This window comes from Lactuca sativa, chromosome 9 (genome assembly GCF_002870075.4).
Source record: "Lactuca sativa cultivar Salinas chromosome 9, Lsat_Salinas_v11, whole genome shotgun sequence".
NCBI classification, from domain to species: Eukaryota; Viridiplantae; Streptophyta; class Magnoliopsida; order Asterales; family Asteraceae; genus Lactuca; species Lactuca sativa.
In genome coordinates, this window is record NC_056631.2 from 205,910,283 (window position 1) to 205,931,907 (window position 21,625).

A 21,625-nucleotide genomic window follows, 5' to 3' on the forward strand; every position below is an offset into this window, starting at 1 on the left:
AGATTTTTGTGAAATGTGTTGTGAGATTTATGTGATTTTAAAATGAAAATTTTGTTTGAAAATTTACGGTGTTACACTATCTGTATGGAGTCCGGTGTACCATATACATGGACCACAAGAGCCTGAACTACCTCATGGATTAGCCCAACCTGAATATGAGCCAGAGGAGTTGGATGGACATAGTAAAGGACTATGATTGCGGAATCTTATATCATCTGGGCAAGGCTAATATGGTAGCCGACGCCCTCAGCCGTAAAGCAGCGAGTGCTCCGATCTGAGACGTGTGTATGAGGTTGATGGTGATGACTCTGGTCTTAGATGTTATTCAAAAGGCCTGGGTGGAGGCCGTAAGACCGGGGAACCGCAAGAGGGAGCGGGTGATTGGGCATGTGTCTAATTTTGAGACGGATAGTCGTGGGCTTATGACTTTCCGAGGGCGGATTTGGGTGCCCTATACGGGTGGAGCTCGGCGTATACTAATAGAGGAGGCGCATAGATTGAGATTCTCGATCCATCCAGGGCCACTAAGATGTATTTGGACCTAAAGAGAGATTATTGATGGCCCTGTATGAAGAGGGATGTGGCATGGGTAGTTGAGAGGTGCTTGACCTCTCGTCAGGTTAAAGCAGAGCACCAGCGCCCACATGGTCCGTTATAGCCTTTAGAGATTCCCCAGTGGAAGTGGGAAGAAATCACAATGGATTTTATCACCAAGCTACCGAGGACCGCGCGTGGGGTTGATGCGATATGGGTGATTATGGACTGGCTGATGAAGAGTGCTCACTTCTTTACTATCAGTGAGAGATCTTCTGTCGAGAGACTAGCCGAGATTATGTGAGAGATGTGGTAGCACGACATGGGGTAACGACCGCGATAGTGTCAGATTGAGGCATGCGTTTTACTTCTAGATTCTGGAAGAAATTTTATTAGGATTTGTGTACCTATTTTCATTTTAGTACCAGATACCACCCACATACAGATGGACAGAGCGAGCGTATGATTCAGACGTTGGAGAACACGTTGCGTGCATGTGTTATGGACTTCGGAGGAATTTGGGACACCTATCTGCCCTTGGCTGAGTTTTCTTACAACAACAACCATTATTCGAGTATTGATATGCCTCCCTTCGAGCTTCTATATGGGAGGAGGTGTCGGAATCCCATCTATTGGGGCGACGTAGGGCAGAGAGTGATGGGTGGCATTGAGATAATGCTTAGACGACCGAGCAGATTCAGCAAGTCAGGCAGAGGCTACTGACGGCCCAGAGTCGCCAGAAGAGTTATGCAGATAGGCGAGGATCCGAGCTAGAGTTCCAGGTGGGAGATTTTGTCCTCCTGAATGTATCCCCATAAAAAGGAGTGATTCGTTTCAAGAAATAGGGCAATTTGGGACCCTGATACATTGGTCCTTTCAGAGTGACATCAGAGTGCGTAAGGTAGCATACCGGTTGGAGCTACCTGCAGAGTCGAGTCAGATTCATAACACCTTTCATGTCTCACAGATGAGGAAGTGTGTAGCCGATGAGACGATAGTAGTGCCATTAGCGGACATTCAGGTGGATGTAAGCCTGAATTATATTGAGAGGCCGATTGCGATATTGGATCGGAAGGTGAAGGTTTTAAGAAACTGATGGGATTAAAACAACTTTTAATCTATGAAGATCGATTAGATCTTGAACAAGTAAACAAATACGAAACAGTAAAAACGCAATAATAAGAACAAACAGCTTGAATCAAACGTGTTGAATGATTAAATAAAATCCTTAGAAGAGCTCGATTAAGAACATCAACTGTAAAGTATTAGAAGATTACAAGAACGATTACAGAAAAATATTATACTCTTGATCAATCGCTGTTTCTATAATCTCTCTAGAATCTTAACCTAATATGCATGCAAGCATTAAACTTATATACAATACATAAAAGGCTCTCGGTTGGACAGGCCCAAACCGGAGAATACAAGGCTAAACTAACGAGCCCAAAAGACGCAACATCAAAACTATCTACAGCCCAACAATCTCCCCCTTTGCGTCAATTTGGAGCGAGACCTTCACTTCTTGCTTGGGCCGGCGGCTGAAGCTGGTACCTTCTTCTTTACGGTGTTAAACAGACACTTGGTTATGGAAAGGATGGTCTGTCTAAACCGAACGTACCAATTGATCATATCATTGAAGTACTTGATATCATCAGCCGAATTATCTTTACACTGCTTGATGATGAATAGGATGTGCTCCAAGCAAGTTGTAGTGTAAAGATGTTTGTCAGCTAAAGCGAAGAGACATTTCTGTCCTTCGGCTCTAGTGAACATCACAGAGTTTCGCCTCAGATCTATCTTGCCCATTTGCATTTGATTTAGATCACTGGCCGATCCCACAGGTTTAACTTTCGGTTTCTTCTTAAAAACTGTGGCGACCTCCTGATCCATTAGGGCCACCTCCATGATATAGCATGCCAGCATCCTTTTGACATGGTCTATGATGGGACCAAATTCTGGTTCATTTGTCAGCAGGATATTGTACAAGACTATCCAATCATGAGGGTTCAGATTGGGCAGATCCGCCAGGGAGATGATGTGGGCAGTTCTTGCAGACCCTCGGATCAGCTTGAACTTAACGTTTGTGAATCTCCCCACGGCATAAGGCTTCAGCACCCGAACACTGACGATCTTCTGGGCGCTCCATGTAAGGTATTGAGGGCGAGCGGCCTCCAGGTAGAAGTCAATGAGCTCCCTGTCAAGCTCATCGTTCGGATGCGGGACTTTGAAAATATTAGAGAAGGCGTGGAAGATGAACGCCTTTCGAGTCAGTGGCATATCAAACTGCGAATCGACCGAGTTGTTGCAGTCGAATGATATCACCGGCTCGAGCCATAGAATGCTTGGAGTCTCTATGGCCTCTTTTATCATGCGATCCCTGGTCCAGGCAGGGAAGAGCAGCTTTCGGCTCTCAAGGAGATCGTGGGCTTCTTTTTGTTTTCGTTCGGCTTCTTCAGCCTCACGTGCCACACGACTGACATCGTCATCAGCATTGCGACTGTTCTTTCTTTTTAACATGTCCGCAATTGTCTCCTTGTCTTCATCTTCATCTTCATCTTCAACTCCTCCCTCTGCAATGTTTTTGCCCTTGTTCTTCACACCCGAACCCGAGGCATGATCAGTTGGGGTTGGTTCGGTTGTGTGAGTCGCTTTTGAGGAAGGAGGTGGTTTCGATCCTTTCTTCTCATCTCCCCCTTGTTTCGGAATGGACACGAAACTGGGTAGGCCTTCAATCTTGCTTAAGAGGTCCATGGCCGGAGAGAGTTTCTCAGCGAGGGTACGCCTCACTGAGTGGTTAAGGATGGGGTCGTGTGCTTCCAAGATGTTTGAGAGAGCGGCGTGGACATCCGAAACACACGTTTTTATGACCTCCCTCTCGGATCGAAGAGCTTCCAATTGTTGCTGGGAGTTGGAAAGCTGCGTGCTCTTGACCTTAAGGGCGGTAGTCTTACTCGCCAAGACGTCCATCAGTGAATTTTCTGCCGCAAGATCTTCTTGTAGCTTTGCTAAGCGGGCATCGATGGAGGCACGAAGTGCCGAGTTGTCGTCGCTAAGAGTCTGTCTGAGGGTAGCGAACGAGGATAACTCCGTCTTTACAAACTGGGCCAATTGATGAACAACTGGTTCCAGAGTTGCTTTCGTGGCTTCGGCGCTTTCCTGCATAGACTGCAGCAGGAAAGAAGCGTCATTGAATAGTTTATCGACTTTTTCGGTCGCTGCCTCACATGCTCGGGTGGAGGCGTCTATAGCAGCAGTTGCGGAGGCGACAGAATCGTTTTGAGCCCTGGAGAAGGCGTCAACGATTTTCTGAAGGGCAGCTTCCGACAGAGATGACTGCTGGTTTGAAGAGGAGGCGAGAAGTTGATCAACCTTCTCGTTAAGTTCACGAAGATGCTTCCGTGTCACAGGAGCATCATCCTCCTCATCACTCTGAACTTGAAACGGACTATAGTAGACCGAATCAAAGTTCATGTGATCACCACCAAAGTATTGATCACCGCCATCAGAGGCGTCTTCTGGAGATTGAGGTGGTGGTGAAGCTGGAGGTGTTATGGGTTTTGTTGGTTCTGGTTGAGTGGGTGGGGGGTTAGTTTCGGGTGGTGGTTGTGTATGGGTTTGAGGAGGTTCGGTTACTGTAGGGGTTTCGGTAACAGGTGGTGTTTCGGTTGAGGTGGTGAATATGGGTGGTGGTATAGGGATAGAGGTTGGGGGAATGGTGGGGTTTATGGTGGGAATGGAAATAGGTATTGTGGGTGGAGGGGAAGGAACTGGGGATTGATGAAGTTCCATTTCCGGGGTTGGGGACCGAGGTGGCGTGTTGCCTCGCTGAGGAGATTCGTCTCCTTGTGATCCCTCAGAGTGCGAACTCCCACCTTCGGATTCGCTTGAAGAGGAGGGAATTACGAGCTTTCGCTTTTGTTGGGTCTTCCTCCTTTTCGGTTGTGGGGATGAAGCAGCCTTCGGTTGTTTGCGCTTCTTGGGAGAAGGTCCTTTTGGGGCTTTTGATGGCTTCTTTCCTTTCTCTGCCTTTTTACCCCTGGCCACCGGTTTATCGGCATCATGAATTGATCGCAGCATGTCCGGTGTCAGTTCCCTTAGACCAGATGGCCCAGACTCCTTGATCGTCCTGATCAGTTGGCTGTCAGATGGCACATTCCCATACATCGACTCTGGGATAGAGCCAATGAAAGAGAACTTTGAAGCATCGGATACGATGATCTTCTTGGTATGAAACGTACCAATAGAAGACATCGATGCACCATCTTCTGTTGGAACGTCGAACTTGTCCATGGCCCATCTTGTGATCAAGATCCAGAACCGGGCCAGCGACACCTCGGAGTGTCGGGAAGAGGCAGAGAGGCTCTGAAGCAGCTGTTGCCAGAGGACAAACCCATAATCCAGGTTGATCCCATTGTACACTCCGTACATAATAGAAAGGAAAAGACGACTTGCACCATCAGATCCTGAGCTCCTCTCTGACAGTCCCTTGAAGAGAACTGTGAATAACCCATTCCACTGGGGCGGTAGACAGGACTTCTTGAACCTGGCGACGGAGGTGAGAACCTCCGTGTAGCCCATGTTGTAAAACATGCTGTAGAACATCCCTACCGGAATCGTCTTCGGGTGAACTCGTGAGGAGTCAGCTGCAAACCCTAACAGCGTGCAGAAACGGGAGCGAGAAATTGAAGTCTTGTGCTCTCCCACTTCAAAGAAAACCCGGTCGACGGCCTTGTCGTAGTAAGCCGTCGCATAGACCTGAGATAAGGCCACCATCGGCACTGTTTCAATTCTCGACAGTGCAGGAGCTAGCTGGGAGTACTTGAGGCATTCGATAACCGGCGACATGTAGGGATCATACGCCAGTGGATTCAGATCGATGACTAAGCATTGCTGGGGTCTGATGGGAAGAATCTGAGATGTTGCATGAACAGATGAAGATTCAGCCATTGTTGCAGGTTTGGAGAAGAAGAAGAACGGGAGAGTGTTTTGGAAGTATTTTTGCTTTGGGAATTATGGGGGCAGTAAAGAGGTAAAAGGTGGTGTTTGATGGGTTTTTATAGTGGGTGAGGAGAGAGAAAAAATCGTTTCAAATCTCTTATGGAAATATGAAACGGGTTTTTGAGTGACTGATTGGTAACAGTTGGGGCGTGCGATGATCACGTAGGAGAGAGAGTGTCAGATTCCTAGGATTACGCCGCCCAATAAGGGCCGGTTCAGAGAATGGAACCGTTTCCACTTCCACACGCGCCTGTAACTCCAGAGGTATGACGCTTCGATATTGCACACGCGTCCTCAAATGTCAGAAAAAGCGCGGCCGTTTCAAATTCACGCGCCCTCCTTTTTACCGTCGTTTGAATTTCTATCCATTTAACTCCCGCCGAGTCAGCAAAATTTTGTCTTTTCCCCTTTTGTAAACAGCTGTTTTCAATTAATTACCCACGTGGCTAATTTTTGGCCACAACTTCATTAGTAACCCTTCAATAATAATCCAGTCTGTAAAATAATTAGTAACGGAATTTTTTGAAAATCTAGGATTTTCGTGCAAAGAGTGTAAAAGAAAAAGAAATAAAGCAACTCTTTTTAGGATAATCTGTGATGTCCATAAGGACACGAAACTGATGATCCCGGGCACGAATCTCTTCCTTCAAGGTCAAGAGAGACCTCAAAGTGTTAGTGTGGAATCCCGTTGAATGACGATCAAACATTTATGAAGAAATGTTGAAAGGCTTCTTTTAATTAGGCTAACTAAGGGTGGTATCGCTTTGATTCAACAATTTAATTCTTGATATAAGAACGAATGTGAACAAAGTACTTGTGAGACCGGTGTAGTCTGTTGAACAAGTAGGTTGGAGTTGATTGTATAGTGGCTTGGATTAATATAAAATCTCAAAAAAAAATTGTAAAACTGGATTCCTTGGGAAGAAATGTTATGGTGTGATAACAATTTCATTTGAATCACGCAAAAGAAAATTTGAGATTCCATCAAGGTACATTCGTCAATTCATTGGTAAAAACTTGATCAAAATAATTGGTCACCGTCAATTCGTTGGTGTTGAATTTTGGGTTTCACTTAGCGCGTAGTGGCACGAAACTAAGATCATAAACACAGATGTTGTGTAACCATAAACCTCAGTGGCTGTTAACGAGAGTCTCAAGGGTTACAATGATGAAACGAATGGAATGGAGAAGTGCAATGGGGAAGGTGTAAGAAAACATAGTACCTCTGCTGCGAAAATAAGGACCAAGCAGGAGACTCTTAACTCATGTGAGAAGAGTGTGAGGTAGCTCACGATTAGAATAAATGAGTTAGCCTTATTGGGAAGACAAGGTTTGTATATACCAGGTCATGAAGGCTATTATTCAAAATCTTATGAGGCTTGGGACACATACAGCAGCATGCTTCTAGGGACACTTAAGTAATTTATCAAAAGTATTCCCATGAACGAACGAGCATACAAAAAAAAATTAAATAAAATATTTTTGGAGTTTTGAAATTTAAAAAAAATTCTAGAAAGAAAAAGAGAAAAAATAAGAGTTAAAATAAAATAAAGACTAAAAAAAAACTCTGAGACAAAAAATTGAAAAACCGAACCCGAACGTTCGGTTAGTTTCGGTTCTAGAAATTTTGGAAAAACCGAATCCGAACCTTCGGTTGGTTTCGGTTCTGAAAATTTTTGAAAAACCGAATCCGAACCTTCGGTTGGTTTCGGTTTCGCAAAATTTTGAAAAACCGAACCCGAACCTTCGGTTGGTTTCGGTTTCGCAAAATTTTGAAAAACCGAACCCGAACCTTCGGTAGGTTTCGGTTTTGGAAAATTTTGAGAATCTAAGGAATTTAGATATACAAGTAATAAATACTTTTAATATAAAGAAAAACAAAAAAAATACATGTAATATACAACACAGAAAGACTACCTTTGAAGTAATGAGCAAGTTAGATGGTTGAACCGAACCCGAACGGTCGGTTGATTTCGCTTCTTACGTTAGAGGATGAGAGGTAGTGTTAGGTACTGATTCTGATTCCATCATTCCTAGCCCTTGCAATATTTTATTGAATGAAGCTTCTGGAAGAGCTTTGGTAAAGACGTCAGCCAGTTGATCAGTGGTTCTTACGAAGTGAACTTCGACATTTCCATCTTCCACATGATCTTTGATGAAGTGATACCTCAGTGCTATGTGTTTGGTTTTAGAGTGTTGCACTGGGTTATGACAGATCCTAATTGCACTTTCAGAGTCACAATATAGTGGGATCTTCTTCATATTGAGTCCATAGTCTCGGAGTTGACTTTGGATCCAAATCACTTGTGATGTGCAGGATGCAGCGGCAATGTATTCCGCTTCGGCAGTAGACAGCGACACACATGTTTGTTTCTTGGATTGCCAGCTGACCAATTTCCCATCAAGAAATTGACAGCCACCAGTTGTGCTTTTACGGTCGAGTCCACATCCTCCAAGGTCAGCATCAGAATAGGCTTGAACGAAGAAGCCTGAATTGGATGGATACCACAAACCTAAGGAGGTTGTTCGCTTGAGATAGCGTAGAATGTTCTTTACTGCCAGCATGTGAGGTTCTCGTGGGTTAGCCTGAAATCGAGCACAATAACACACAGAAAACATGATATCAGGCTTGCTCGCAGTTAGATACATCAGTGAGCCGATCATTTGACGATAGAGCATGATGTCGACAGCTGGTTTGTCAAGAGATGGGGTAAGCTTGGTGCCGAATGCCATTGGGACTTTGACTTTTGAGTCTCCCATCATGCCAAACTTCGCTAGGAGAGTCTTTGTGTAAGCTTCCTGATTAATAAAGATGCCTTCGGGTCCCTGTCTTATGTTTAAACCAAGGAAAAAGTTAATAGGACCCATTGAGCTCATTTCAAACTTAGTCTCCATCAACTTTCTGAATTCAGCTGTTAAGCTGGGATTCGTGGAGCCAAAGATGATGTCATCGACATAAATTTGAACTATCATAAGGTGGTTACCTTCCTTTTTGCGAAAGAAGGTTGGGTCAACCGAACCTTGTTTGAATTTAGACATCTTTAAAAATTTAGTAAGCGTTTCATACCAGGCTCTCGGAGCTTGTTTGAGACCGTACACAGCTTTATCCAGAATATAGCAATGATTTGGATGCTTTTCGTTCACGAACCCAGGAGGTTGCTCCACATACACAGTTTCTTCGAGTTATCCATTGAGAAATGCACACTTGACGTCCATTTGGAAAACCTCAAAGTTTTTGTGAGCAGCATAGGCCAGAAATATTCTAACAGATTCTAGCCTAGCTACTGGAGCGAACGTTTCTTCGTAATCTATTCCTTCCTCCTGACAGTATCCCTTGACTACCAGACGAGCCTTGTTCCTTATGACATTACCTTCCTTGTCCATTTTGTTTCTAAAAACCCATTTAAGACCAACAACCGAAGCATCTGGAGGAGTTGGAATGAGGCGCCAGACTTTGTTTCTTTCAAACTCGTTCAGTTCGTCTTGCATTGCTTGAACCCAATCAGAGTGATCGAGGGCAGTGTTTACTGTCTTCGGTTCAACTTTTGATACGAATGAGTTAAACATACAAAACTCTACCTTTGAGAATAAGGATGTCTGTTTTGCCTTCAGTTGAGATCGGGTCAAAACCTTCTCAGATACATCACCAACTACTTGAGAGATAGGATGATCTCTGGTCCATTTGGTAAGAGGAGGGTAATTCGGATCGAAGGTTGGATCTAGTTCAGCGTTGATCATCTCTTCGGGCTCAGATTGGCTATCGTCATCAAGCGTCATATCATCATGCTCCCCCTCAAATGATGAGTCTTGAGAAACATGAGGTTCAGGGTTTTGTTGTGGTGCTGGATTTTCAGGCATTGAAGCACCTTCGTTTGGAGGGGCATCTTCGGTTGGAGAGGCACCTTCGGTTGGTGAAGGGCCTTCGGTTGAAGTAGTAGAGCTTGGCTCCCCCTGGACTTGTGAGCTAGGCTCCCCCTCAACATGAGAACTTGTCTCCCCCTCGACCGAAGCAGTGTTGATTGGAGATTCATCAGTGGGCGATTCTCCTTCATGCATTCTTTTTGCAGCATCTTCGACAATTTGCTTCATATGATCAATTTTGTTGTCAGCTGCACCGGCTTCTGAGAGAGAAGCTTTTTCCGGTTCGTCAAAGAGTTCCAGAAAATTCTCGTACAAATTGGCAATCGAGACTGTGACTTGGCCAGTTTGAGGAGGAAAGATTTCCTCGGCAGTGTCATCTATGGCCTGTAGCTTCTTGACATAGTTATCGTCGAAGGTCACATAGTATGTCTCTTCAATCCTTCTTGATCGTTTGTTTAGGACCCTGTACGCCTTGGATGTGAGTGAGTAACCCAGAAAGATTCCCTCGTCAGCTTTGACGTCAAACTTGTTGCGGTGTTCTTTAGAGTTAAAGATGAAACACCTTGAGCCAAACACATGGAAAAATTTCACATTGGGTTTTCTGTTATTTATTATCTCATATGGTGTGAGCTTGAATCGCTTATTGAGATAGGACCTGTTCTGTGTATAACAAGCAGCAGAAATAGCGTCAGCCCAAAAATAAAGAGGTAAGGAAGCGAAACTTAACATAGTTCGGGCAGCTTCACACAAGGATCGGTTTCGTCTTTCGACTATTCCGTTCTGTTGTGGTGTGTAGGGAGCTGAGAAATTATGGCTAATTCCCTTTTCTGCAAGAAACTCTTCAAACTCCTTGTTCTTGAATTCAAGACCATTGTCGCTCCTGATGTTTCGAACGACTTTCTTGAGCTGGACTTCAATCTGCTTGATAAACACTTTCAACTTTTGAGTCGCTTCAGATTTGAGCTTTAGAAAGAACACCCATGTAAATCGTGAGAAGTCATCTACGATAACAAGAATATACTTGCTACCACTGATGCTTTCGATAGATGAAGGACCACACAAATCGATATGAAGCAATTCGAGTGGTTCAACAACTTTCATGTTAATTACAGATGGGTGACTTTGACGACTCTGCTTTCCCATTTCGCATGCAGCACACAAATGCTCTCGGTCAAACTTGAGCAATGGAAGACCCCTAACATGACCTCCAGTGACAAGTCGGTTGATATCTTTGAAATTGAGATGAGAGAGTCTTCTGTGCCACAACCAGCTTTCGTCGGATTGAGCTTTTGATAGCAGACATATGGCTGGGTTTCCTTTGATGGGTTTCATGTTCAGAGGAAACATTTCACCCTTTCGCTCTGACTTCAGAATCACCTTCTTTGTCTTTTTCTCTATGATTTCAGAACCTTCATCATCGAATGAAACTTTGAGACCTGTACCTCCAACAAGCTGAGATACACTGATGAGGTTGTGTTGAAGTCCTTCCACATAGGCCACCTTCCTTATTGTAAAGTCACCATTCGTTATCACCCCGTATCCCTTTATGGTGCCGAAAGAGTTATTTCCAAACTTGACGTTGCCACCATTTGCAAGAGATCTGTATTCCCTGAGCTCCTCTTTCCTCCCTGTCATGTGACGCGAGCAGCCACTGTCAATGTACCATTCTTCGTCAAACTGCTCGTCACTCATAACCTGCAAAAATTAAGCAGATTTAGGAACCCAAAGTTTCTTGGGTCCATGTGAGCTTTTCATGGGAACGGGAATAGTAAGAGAGATGTCAACTAGATATGTTCTTTTAATTAGAGTTGTTTCATCTTTCTTTTTAATGGTCAAGACTTTTATTTTGTTAGGATTAGGTTTGTTCGCTTTGGACTCAAGTTTGGATTCATCGACCTTCAGCTTTCCTTTGTGTTCAGCTGATGGATGAGATTTTTGACAACATGTGGGATTAGCTTTAGAGCAAGATGGAGATGAATGAGTGGAAGTAGAAGAACGAGAAGAATTAGAATGAGAGGATTTGGATGGAGATGTCTTCCTGGCTGATGACTCTAGATGACCCTTTTGCTTTTGATCGTTGGCGGGGCTGACCTTCGAGTCTTGTTCTCTTTTGGCTTTAGAGCCGAACCTCTGTGTTCGGTTGGAGTTGTTCTTGGAACCAAACCTTTGGTTTCGGTCGAATTCCTTTTCAGAACCGAGCCCTTGCTTTCGGTTGGTGTTTTCTTGCGAACCGAACCTTGGCTTTCGGTTGGTATTTGCTTGCGAACCGAACCTTGGCTTTCGGTTGGTGTAACTGTCAGGCTTTCTTACAGGATTGTTTTCATACTTTAGATTCTTGTCCTTGTGTGAATAGTATGCATTTTGGGAGTGCTAGAATTGTTTCCTTTCAGAAAGGTTTTTCCTGTATCTTTGGTTCCTTTCTATCTTCCTATCCCTCATCTGCTTGGGCTGATGATGAACGTTCGCTTTCGTTTTTGTTGTCACCTTGGCTGGTTCCTTTTGAACTTCAGGAGTTTTTCTTTGAGCCGAGGGAGCAGATGGAATATCTGAAGAAGATTCAGTTTGCCCTGAGGAAGTGGAGGGAGTATCTGATGAAGTTTCACTACGAGCTTTTGGAGTAGAGGGTATGTCTTCTTTTGCTGAACAATCATCCTCTTGAGGAATATCTTTCGTACCACTGGTACTTGGTTCACTGAAATTATCAGGCTTATTCAATGGTTCAGGGATGTATCTTCCTTTGCTCATCCAGGAGGTTCTTTCAGACAGGCCAACGGTTTCGTTTGCATTATCAATAGGAGCTTCCCAGAAATACTCATCACAGCCATCAGCATTGTCTTCATTAACAATAGCTGTGAGTTCAGCTGTTTGATGTTCGGTTACTCCAGTCACCTTGTATACCTGATTCGGAGTGGTCCTGACCTTTTGATACACGACAGCTTTTTCTACTAGTTTCGGGGACTTTTGTTGGGACAGTCTAGCGAATTCCACAGAATTTTCAGAGATAAGATTTTTGTGGTTTTTAGTTTCGCTTTTAACGAATTCTGAGCAGTCAACCGTATCCTCTACAGAAATTTCACTCATGTTTTCGTCCTCGTTAAGCTCAGATGCATTTTCAACATCTATTTTATTTTCTGAGCTTACGTTGGCGTTTAGGGAGTCAAATTTTTGCATGGTTTCGGTTCTCAGTTTAAGTCGGTCATTTTCGTCCAAAAGGCTTTTGAGCATGTCCTTGTGGTCTTTGGATTTAATGAAGGACTCAATTTTGTCCAGTCCATACATGTAAGTCGGATTGACATCATCAGACGATACCACACTCTCACATTTGTAGGCTTCGGCATCGATTTCATCCTCCTTAAATTCTAGGAAGGGCAAAATCATGCGATGGATCTTTTGGCCTATCTCACAATCCAAGTGAAGTTGAGTAATATTGGAATATAAACGTTTAGCTATTAAACAAAACACATTTCGTTGTTTTAACAATTTCAAATTGTCTCTCTACAAATAAATGTTTTCGTCTTTAACTTTAACTAATTCCGACTCTTTTAACTCAATCCACATTCGCCGCTCCACACTCTTCGACGCCACCCTGCTTAATTGATCAGTCAGGTTAGAATTGGTGACTCGAGTTTGAGTTAAGCTACTATCTAAATGAGAAATTCTTGTATTAACATTTTTTAGTTCTTTCTCATATGAGGATGATGGTACTTTAGATGAAATAAAAACATATTGTACCTTCTTTATCAGTTCATCGAGCTCATTGAACTGCTGGCTGAGTGGTTTGGCCGTAAAGCACATATCCTCCTGCACCTTCGGTCCATTGCTTCCTCCATCGGTATTGTATCCCCTCATTTGAGATACGTCAGTTACCATGAAGCATTTTCCACCACTGCTTTCCTCCTTAGCCACATAAGCCTTTCCATGAGTAGGCTTCCTCACTTCTTCGTCTTCTGAGTCAGTAGACCAAACTTCTGTGCTACCGAACTCATCGTCATTAACCGAACCCTGCACAATAAGAGCATTTATAGAAGGGTTAACGGTAGACTTCTTCTTTCTCAACTCATCCAATCTCTTCTGCAGCACGGCTTCCTCATCCTTTCCATCGTCCTTTTCAGCCATCTTCTTAAGAACACATTCCTTAGCATAGTGGTTCTTGCCACCACAATAAAAACAGCTTACTCCGGAATCGCCATCTGCTTTCGGTTCCTTCTTGGGCTCCTCAGCCTTCGGTTCATTGTTTGCTTTTTCAGAGCTGTAACTTCCCTGCCAGTTTCGGTTTTTGTTGTTAGGGAATCTCTTCTTTATGAACCTCTTAGGATTGGATACCATCATGGCGTAATCCTCAGTTGTGAGGTCATATTCTTCCAAGTTGAGCTCTTCATCCTCCATCACTGCTTTACTTTTAGATAGGAGGGCCAACGAACCAAGACTAGAGACAACATTCTTCTCTTGAACCACAATTTTCTCTTGCGACTTTAGAATACCCACCAGTTTCGCCAAAGAGTAAGATTTAAACTGTTCATGGGCTTTGACTGTGGAAACAACTGCTCTCCATTCAGATCTCAGTCCCTTCAAGAAAGTAACCTTTTGTTCGATAAGCTTCCTTTCAATGTCGTGTTTGATCATCTTGCTGAGAAGATGATTGAAGCGATCAAACGTCTGGGTCACTGATTCTTCGGCCCCTTGCCTGAATTCACCAAACTCAGATAGAAGCAAGGTTTGGATGGAATGTTCAAGATCTTCGTCTGTGGAATACAGTTCGCGAAGTCTATCCCATACTTCCTTCGCCGTAGTGCATGAGCTGACTAGTCTGAATGTGTCGGACTGAAGGGCGAATCTGATCAACCTCAGCGCCTTAATATTGCATTGAAATTTGTCTTTTTCATCTTGTGCAATATCCGTCACGTCCTTAAGCAGATCGTTGTACTCTTTTTGCGTCTTAATGATTCTGGATGTTGCAGAATGTGAGAACGGTCCATTGATAATGGCTTCCCAGATGAGATAACCATTGTCCTCCGATCCAATCACGTAATCTTCAAAATGATGCGCCCATACTTCATAGTCATGGGTGTATAAGATTGGAATCTTTGTCGTCGAACCGATGCTGTTGGAAATATTAATGGGGTTTGATTGCGTCGCGTCCATTATGATCGTAAAAACCTGTTCAAAGATCAGACTTGTAATAAAGCAGATTAGGGCAAAACAATAAATATTAAGATACGTCAATTAAGATGACGGCTCAATAAATATCAATGATTGCGGAAAAACCCTAATGGAAATCTTTTTCACAGAAAAGATGTGTATCGATTACACAGCCTCCTGCTCTGATACCAATTGATGGGATTAAAACAACTTTTAATCTATGAAGATCGATTAGATCTTGAACAAGTAAACAAATACGAAACAGTAAAAACGCAATAATAAGAACAAACAGCTTGAATCAAACGTGTCGAATGATTAAATAAAATCCTTAGAAGAGCTCGATTAAGAACATCAACTGTAAAGGATTAGAAGATTACAAGAACGATTACAGAAAAATATTATACTCTTGATCAATCGCTGTTTCGATAATCTCTCTAGAATCTTAACCTAATATGCATGCAAGCATTAAACTTATATACAATACATAAAAGGCTCTCGGTTGGACAGGCCCAAACCGGAGAATACAAGGCTAAACTAACGAGCCCAAAAGACGCAACATCAAAACTATCTACAGCCCAACAGAAACAAACAGGTGCCCTTGATTCAGGTACAGTGGCAACATCGGAAGGGCATGAGTTGACTTGGGAGCCGGAGTTCGATATGCAAGAGCAGTATCCAAAGTTATTTCCAAAGCATGACTTCGATGGCGAAGACTGGTTCTAGTGGGGGAGAATTGTAACACCCAGAATCCCATGTATTATTTATTTACTTATTTTTTAGATCTATTGAGCAACTCGACGAGTTGGTGCCTCAACTCTTCGAGAAGTGACTGATTGACCACGTGGGTCAAAAAACCGACTTGACGAGTTAGAGAGTTGACTCGTCAAGTAGGCTCTGCGAGATGAAACCCTAAATCCCTAGGTTTGGGGACTATTTAAGGAAACTTATGTCCTCATTTTTGCCTCACCAGTTTCCCAACTCCTCTGTATGAAACCCTAATCGACCATTAAGCTAAAAGAGAGTGTGTGAGCTAATATTGAGTGTTTTGGTGGATCTCTTTGAAGGAAAGGAGTGGGATACAAGCAAGGAACGAGAAGAGGTTGTAGGATCTAGCATTCTTTCACTTGGAGCTTCTGTGGAAGGTAAAAATCTTAAATTTTTCTCATCTTATTAGTTGGATCTCTTGAGTATGGAAGTTAGGGCTTTTACTACATTTTGTTGGGACAATGAGTGCATGGAGTCTATTATGAGGTCTAAACTTCAGATCTGGACCTTGTGAGGTCCAGAGAGTCCAAAGGTTCCAGCATTACTCAACCATATAAGAGTTATTGTGCTTAAACACCCTTGTTTGATTTCTATTGACATTTTTAAGCAAACTAGGCCACACATGAACATAAAAATCGAAAATTTACGTGACAATCGAGCCCTATGAGCCTAGATCTAAGGTTGGGAGTGATAGATCTGCCTTAAAACATTTGAATGAAAAACTGACTTAAGCGACTCACCGAGTCAATGGGCTGACTCGACGAGTCGACTAGGGTTTTCCCCAATGAGTCTGGACATGGTTAACTTGGCGACTTGACGAGACAACTCGACGAGTTAAAGTTGATATTCGCGATATTTCAGAAGAAACAAGGGGAATCGACGAGTCACATAGACACACTAGGCGAGTCAAGTCAACATGGACTGTTGACTTGAGTGTTGACTTTTGTTGACTTTAGGGTTGGTCACGACAGGGATTATGGGGACAATGGAGGGGTAAAATGGTCTTTTACCCATTCCAAGAGTTAGAGAGAGAGAGAGAGAGAGAGAGAGAACAACCCTTGGTTTATTTAGAGTTGTGAATAGAGTGTTAATTAGAGTTAATTATCCTATGTGTTAGGCGGAGGCTAGTTCGAGATTCGTGTACGAGGTTATTATGTGCTTGCTTACCAGGTGAGTCTTCTCACGATACTTTACCTAGAGTGGTAATCTTTGTGTGACCGGAGGGTCTTATGTGCTTATTTTTGAGTTATGTAATATTATGCATTTTGCCTGTGTGATATATATGCTATATTTTGTGTTTACTGAGATAGGACCGGAGGGCCCAAACTGAGTTGTGCGACCGGAGGGTTTCCACCGAGACAGGACCGAAGGGTTCTCACTGAGACACATGACCGGAGGGTCCACACCGAGACACATGAGACCATAGGGTCCATGCTGAGTTATAGCGATGAGAGGCTTATTATTTGTGTATGTGGTATTTTTGGGAACTCACTAAGCTTCGTGCTTACCGTGTTGTGTGATATGTGTTTCAGGTACTTCTCAATACCGCGAAAAGGCGTCGGCGTGATTGTACACACTTGCTCGAGATTATGTTAAGGATTCTCGGATTTGACTTTTGTTTGTGGATTTATGTTGACATTTGAGACACTTACGGTTTTTATGAAATACAATATATGAGTTTTATGTGTTTTGAAAATGAAAAATTTGGTTTGAAAATTTACGGTGTTACTGATAGAGCTTATCTGATTTGCTTTTCTAGCCTCTTCCATAATAAGTTTGTATCGGACTGTAGAGAAATCCGGAAGAGGGTCGTTCTGTTGTACAAAAGTCGCAACTCCATCAAACTGGTATGTGACTCCAACAATGAGATGGAGAAAAAGAGTTTGACTAGGTACATAAGGGCATTGACATTGGCTAATTGATCTGCCAATACTTTAATTTATTGACAGTAGGCACTACCGTTTAGAAAGGATACTAGTTTTCTATTTGTCAATTTGGTTTAAAGGAAGATAGCCCTGGAGTTAGCATTATCCTAAAATATATTGGCTATTGCTGCCCATGCGTGAACGGCTGTGGGAGCTGACTTGAGAATGGTGTGGAGTAAGTCATTAGAAATTGTACCATAAATCCATTGGAGTACTATAGCATATACTCTCGACCAAGAAGCGTCGGGTGTCGATGTAGTTGTTTTGTCTTTGGCGGCTTCTGTTCCAGAGGTTGGCTTTTCCGGAGTTGGCGCATTATTTGGAAGGATGTGATCGATTGCTTGAAATGCCCAACAGTGAATTTTGAATAGTTCCACCCATGATGCGTATTGAGCGTTTTCAACACTAGAATGACTAGAATAAAATTATTGATGTTGGTGACGGTTGCAGCTGGGTGTAATTTCTCCATGGTAGAGATAAGAAGGATCAAGAGATAAATAGAGACAAAGAAGATGACTGCCGACCGGAGGAAGAAGGTTCTTGCGGAGTTTTGGGTTTGGACGGAGCTAGTGAGCGGGAAATTAGGAATCTCTCTGATACCGTATTGGATTATGCTCAATAATTGTCGATCCTTCTCATCATACATAATCATATATAGATATAAGGGTTTGTGAGTTTACACTTTAGCACCTTATAGAATGTAAACAATACAATTCATATTCTATTCTAATAATAGCCTATAACCTAGTTGTAACGTGTGAAATGTAAGCTTGGAGTCATCCATGAATCCCAAATATCATAAACCATAGCCCTAGATAAAGGTTCTTATATCCACATATGTCAACCAAAAATAACTACAAATGATTAAACATGATTCACATAAAGTTATTTTTGAATGCCAATAGCTGAAATTTTTGTTTCAACTATAAGCCTATCTTTAAACAGAAAGCCCTTCGTCTTGTCATGGAGTTCACTCAATTTCATCATATCTGCATAACCCCAACTACGAGCAGATTTGGAAAACCACACATCAGTTCCTGCGAGGAAGAATTGGAATATATACCAACCATCAAGAGCTAATATATACATAATAATAAAGGCAATGAACTATATAAATAATAAAACATCAACTATTCAAATAAACTATTTCACTATATATCACCTCAAAGTCATTAAGAAAACGGTGTGGTATTAATTGTATATATGGCTTTTACCTATTACTGAATGGTCATAGCCACCGTATTTTTTAACCCGAATTTCAAATTTTCCATAAACTCTCCAATCAGCAGGAAGCAACTCAGCTTCATGTACTCGTAAATAAATTGATAAATGTGTATCTGCTCTTGTTTTGTTTCCTTTTGGATAGAGTGATAGAGTCCTGGAAGCAACAAACAAAGATAAGTCATGTGATCATCCAAAAAATATAATGCGCACGTTTGTGTCCTCCTAATTCACAAAAAGAAACCAATGTAACGGATAATGAATCAGAAACCGATGTACCACTTGACTTTCCCAACTTTGAAAACCTCAGACACTAATTTTTCTTCTTTTACAGAGGAAAATTTTTCAATAGTCCAGGAGTACGTATTCATAGTCGGAGGAGGCTTTATCATCGATAAGCATCTGTCTTGTTGTGTACACAAAGGAACTACAAAAACCTCAGCAACAAAAGCACGCATGAATCATTAAATAGGTACCTTCCGCTACTCTCCTTAAAATACTTTAGTGATATCAGTTTGTCAAAACCCCATTTCTTCTGCTTCTCATGAAACCTTGTCACATTCCCATGATCATTATCTAATTAATGAACACAACAAAATGACTTCATTATATACATTTTGTATATATGCAGGCAACAAAAAGAAATTAATTGAATAGAGGATAGAAAATTTTACCATGAAAGCTTACGTACTTGTGACCTATATGATCATACACAAAAAGATTTACATAAACTTGGATTGTCCATCCTTTTGGGGAACTTTTAGTGTCGCATATTTTCAAATACAAAGAAATGTGATTGGCCCCATTTTCCTCCTTATTTACATTTGGATACAAATCGAGTCTCCTACATGTTTTATGAATCTTAAGTTCATGTATAAAAAAGCAGATATGGCAATAAATAGATGAACCACATAAAAGAACTTACCATTTATGACCACTCGCTTCAAAAATGTCAGATTTAATTTTTTGAGCTCCAGCTTCGGAAACAACAGAGAAGGACCCGATCTTTAACATATAGTGGGCCGGTTTGTTTTTTTCTGTTTGATAATAACATATCTGCTGTACAAAAACTGTGTTGAGCAATAGGTTAGATACTTTCACTTTTTTTTTAAACGTCAACCAAGATACTCTAAAATATTAATTTGACACCTTTTTTCTCTGAAGACTCCTTAATAACACGAGGATACCACGTGACTATAATCTCTTTGATTGATACAATACGTAGATGGACATTTTCTTTGCCTCTACTGATCGTACCTGGTATATAATTGTGTTCACTTAGTTTAATTAAGAAAAAAATGTCAATACCATGTGAATGTAACTACAATTAATGGAGGTTCTACCCAATCTAAGGACGCTATGAATCCAGTTTCTCCATCTAAAGCCAAAATTCATTTGGAGCACCGAATCAAGAAAATCCCATGAGATAGAACTATACTTCTTATCAAGATCAACTTTGATGTTATTCAAAGTTGATCTTGAATTGTTGATTCGCTTCTATCTCTTGGGACTTTTTTGATTCCTTGCCTAAAATGAACTTTGGCTTTAGATCTCGAAATTGGATTCATTGCATCCTTAGATCGGGTGAAACCTCCATTCTAGTTACTTTCACATGGTATAGTTAAGACAATTATATACCTGTACTATGAGAGGCAAAGAAATGCCCATCTACCTATTGTACATATTAAAAAACTTGTTATTGGTATCCACATATTATTAAGTCACCCCACACGAAAAAAAGTCGTTAAATATGGGTAGTTTAGAGTAACTGGGTCGTTGTTAAAAACAACCTATGGTAACTTGAAGCTCTATGCATGGGTTTTAAAGATGAACATTGGGATATATGTTTTATAGGGTTTTTTTTCCCTATTAACTGTTTTTATTTTTAAACAGTATAGAAATAAATGATGTTGTGGTACCTGGTAAACAAATATTAGATATTTAGATGTATTGTATGAAGAATTTTTCTTCTTGTATTGTGTCATTTAAGTGTTCATCTTTCTATAAACAATCAAATATCCTTCTACGTTTTGTTTCTATGCAACTTCCTACTCATTAAATCAAATCAATTAATAAGGTGTCAAAATAAAAAAAAAATGATTATAAAAGAGCATTAATGGATTTCATATGTTATTATTTTATATAAAAAAAGATCGGTAAGTACAAAAGATTGGAGGATATTAATTTCTGGTCTTTACATAATCAAATACATTCCTACATTAATCTTCTACTCATTAGATCAAAACAAATTTTAAAATAAAAAAATTGGTAGGAACAAAAGGTAGAATGGTATTTAATTTCTCTAACATGAAGGTTATTTGTGGGCAAATCGTGAGCAATATAAAGTAAAGCAGTAAATGACAGAGATGTAAAACATACAGATGTAGATCATTATGTTCACTTGTATAAAACTTTAAAATATACCTCCAGTAAGTTACTGTCAAGCACCAATGGTGGGAACTGCGGTACCTAGGTAGTGGCAGCAAGTGATCACCAACCTAGTTGGTTGTGATGCATCCTGGGTTATAGGCCTCAGTGGGTGAGGTCAAGAGTTCTACTCTTGGCTGAGCACATTTGGGGGATTTTCCCTGGATTGGCGTGGGTTCGATTCTTCGTTCCCTTTAGTGGTGAGTGGTGCCCCTTTTGGTGGCCCGCCAGGCATTTCTGATCCATCGGGTCGGGTTACCCTCTATTTGCCGGTTCAAAAAAAAAAAAAAAAAAAAAAAAAAAAAACCTAGGTAGTGGCAGAGAGGGTGGCGGTGTAAATGACGAAACAGCTGTGAACGGTGGCGACTCGCACAGAAAGAGGTCAAGATATCAAACTGAATGAGTTAGATTGTGTAGTCTACTTGATTAGTATTATTATTATTATCATCATCATTATTATTATTATTATTATTTGAGTTATCGTAACAAGAAGTAGGAAGAAAGGCAAAGATAGTAGGAGATTCTTTAGGAAAAATTGGGATTTGCTGGATTCGTTACACTCTTTTCAGTTTCCAGTGCTCATTTGTTTCTAAGGTAATGTTTTGAAACTACAAAAATACCACAATCCATGAAGCAGTTATCAATATTCAGAAAAAAAAAAAAAAAAAAAAAAAAAAAAAAAAAAAAAAAAGATTAGTCATGAATATACCAAAATATGCGGATATGTACAAGTAAATTAAAATTCCAATTTAAAT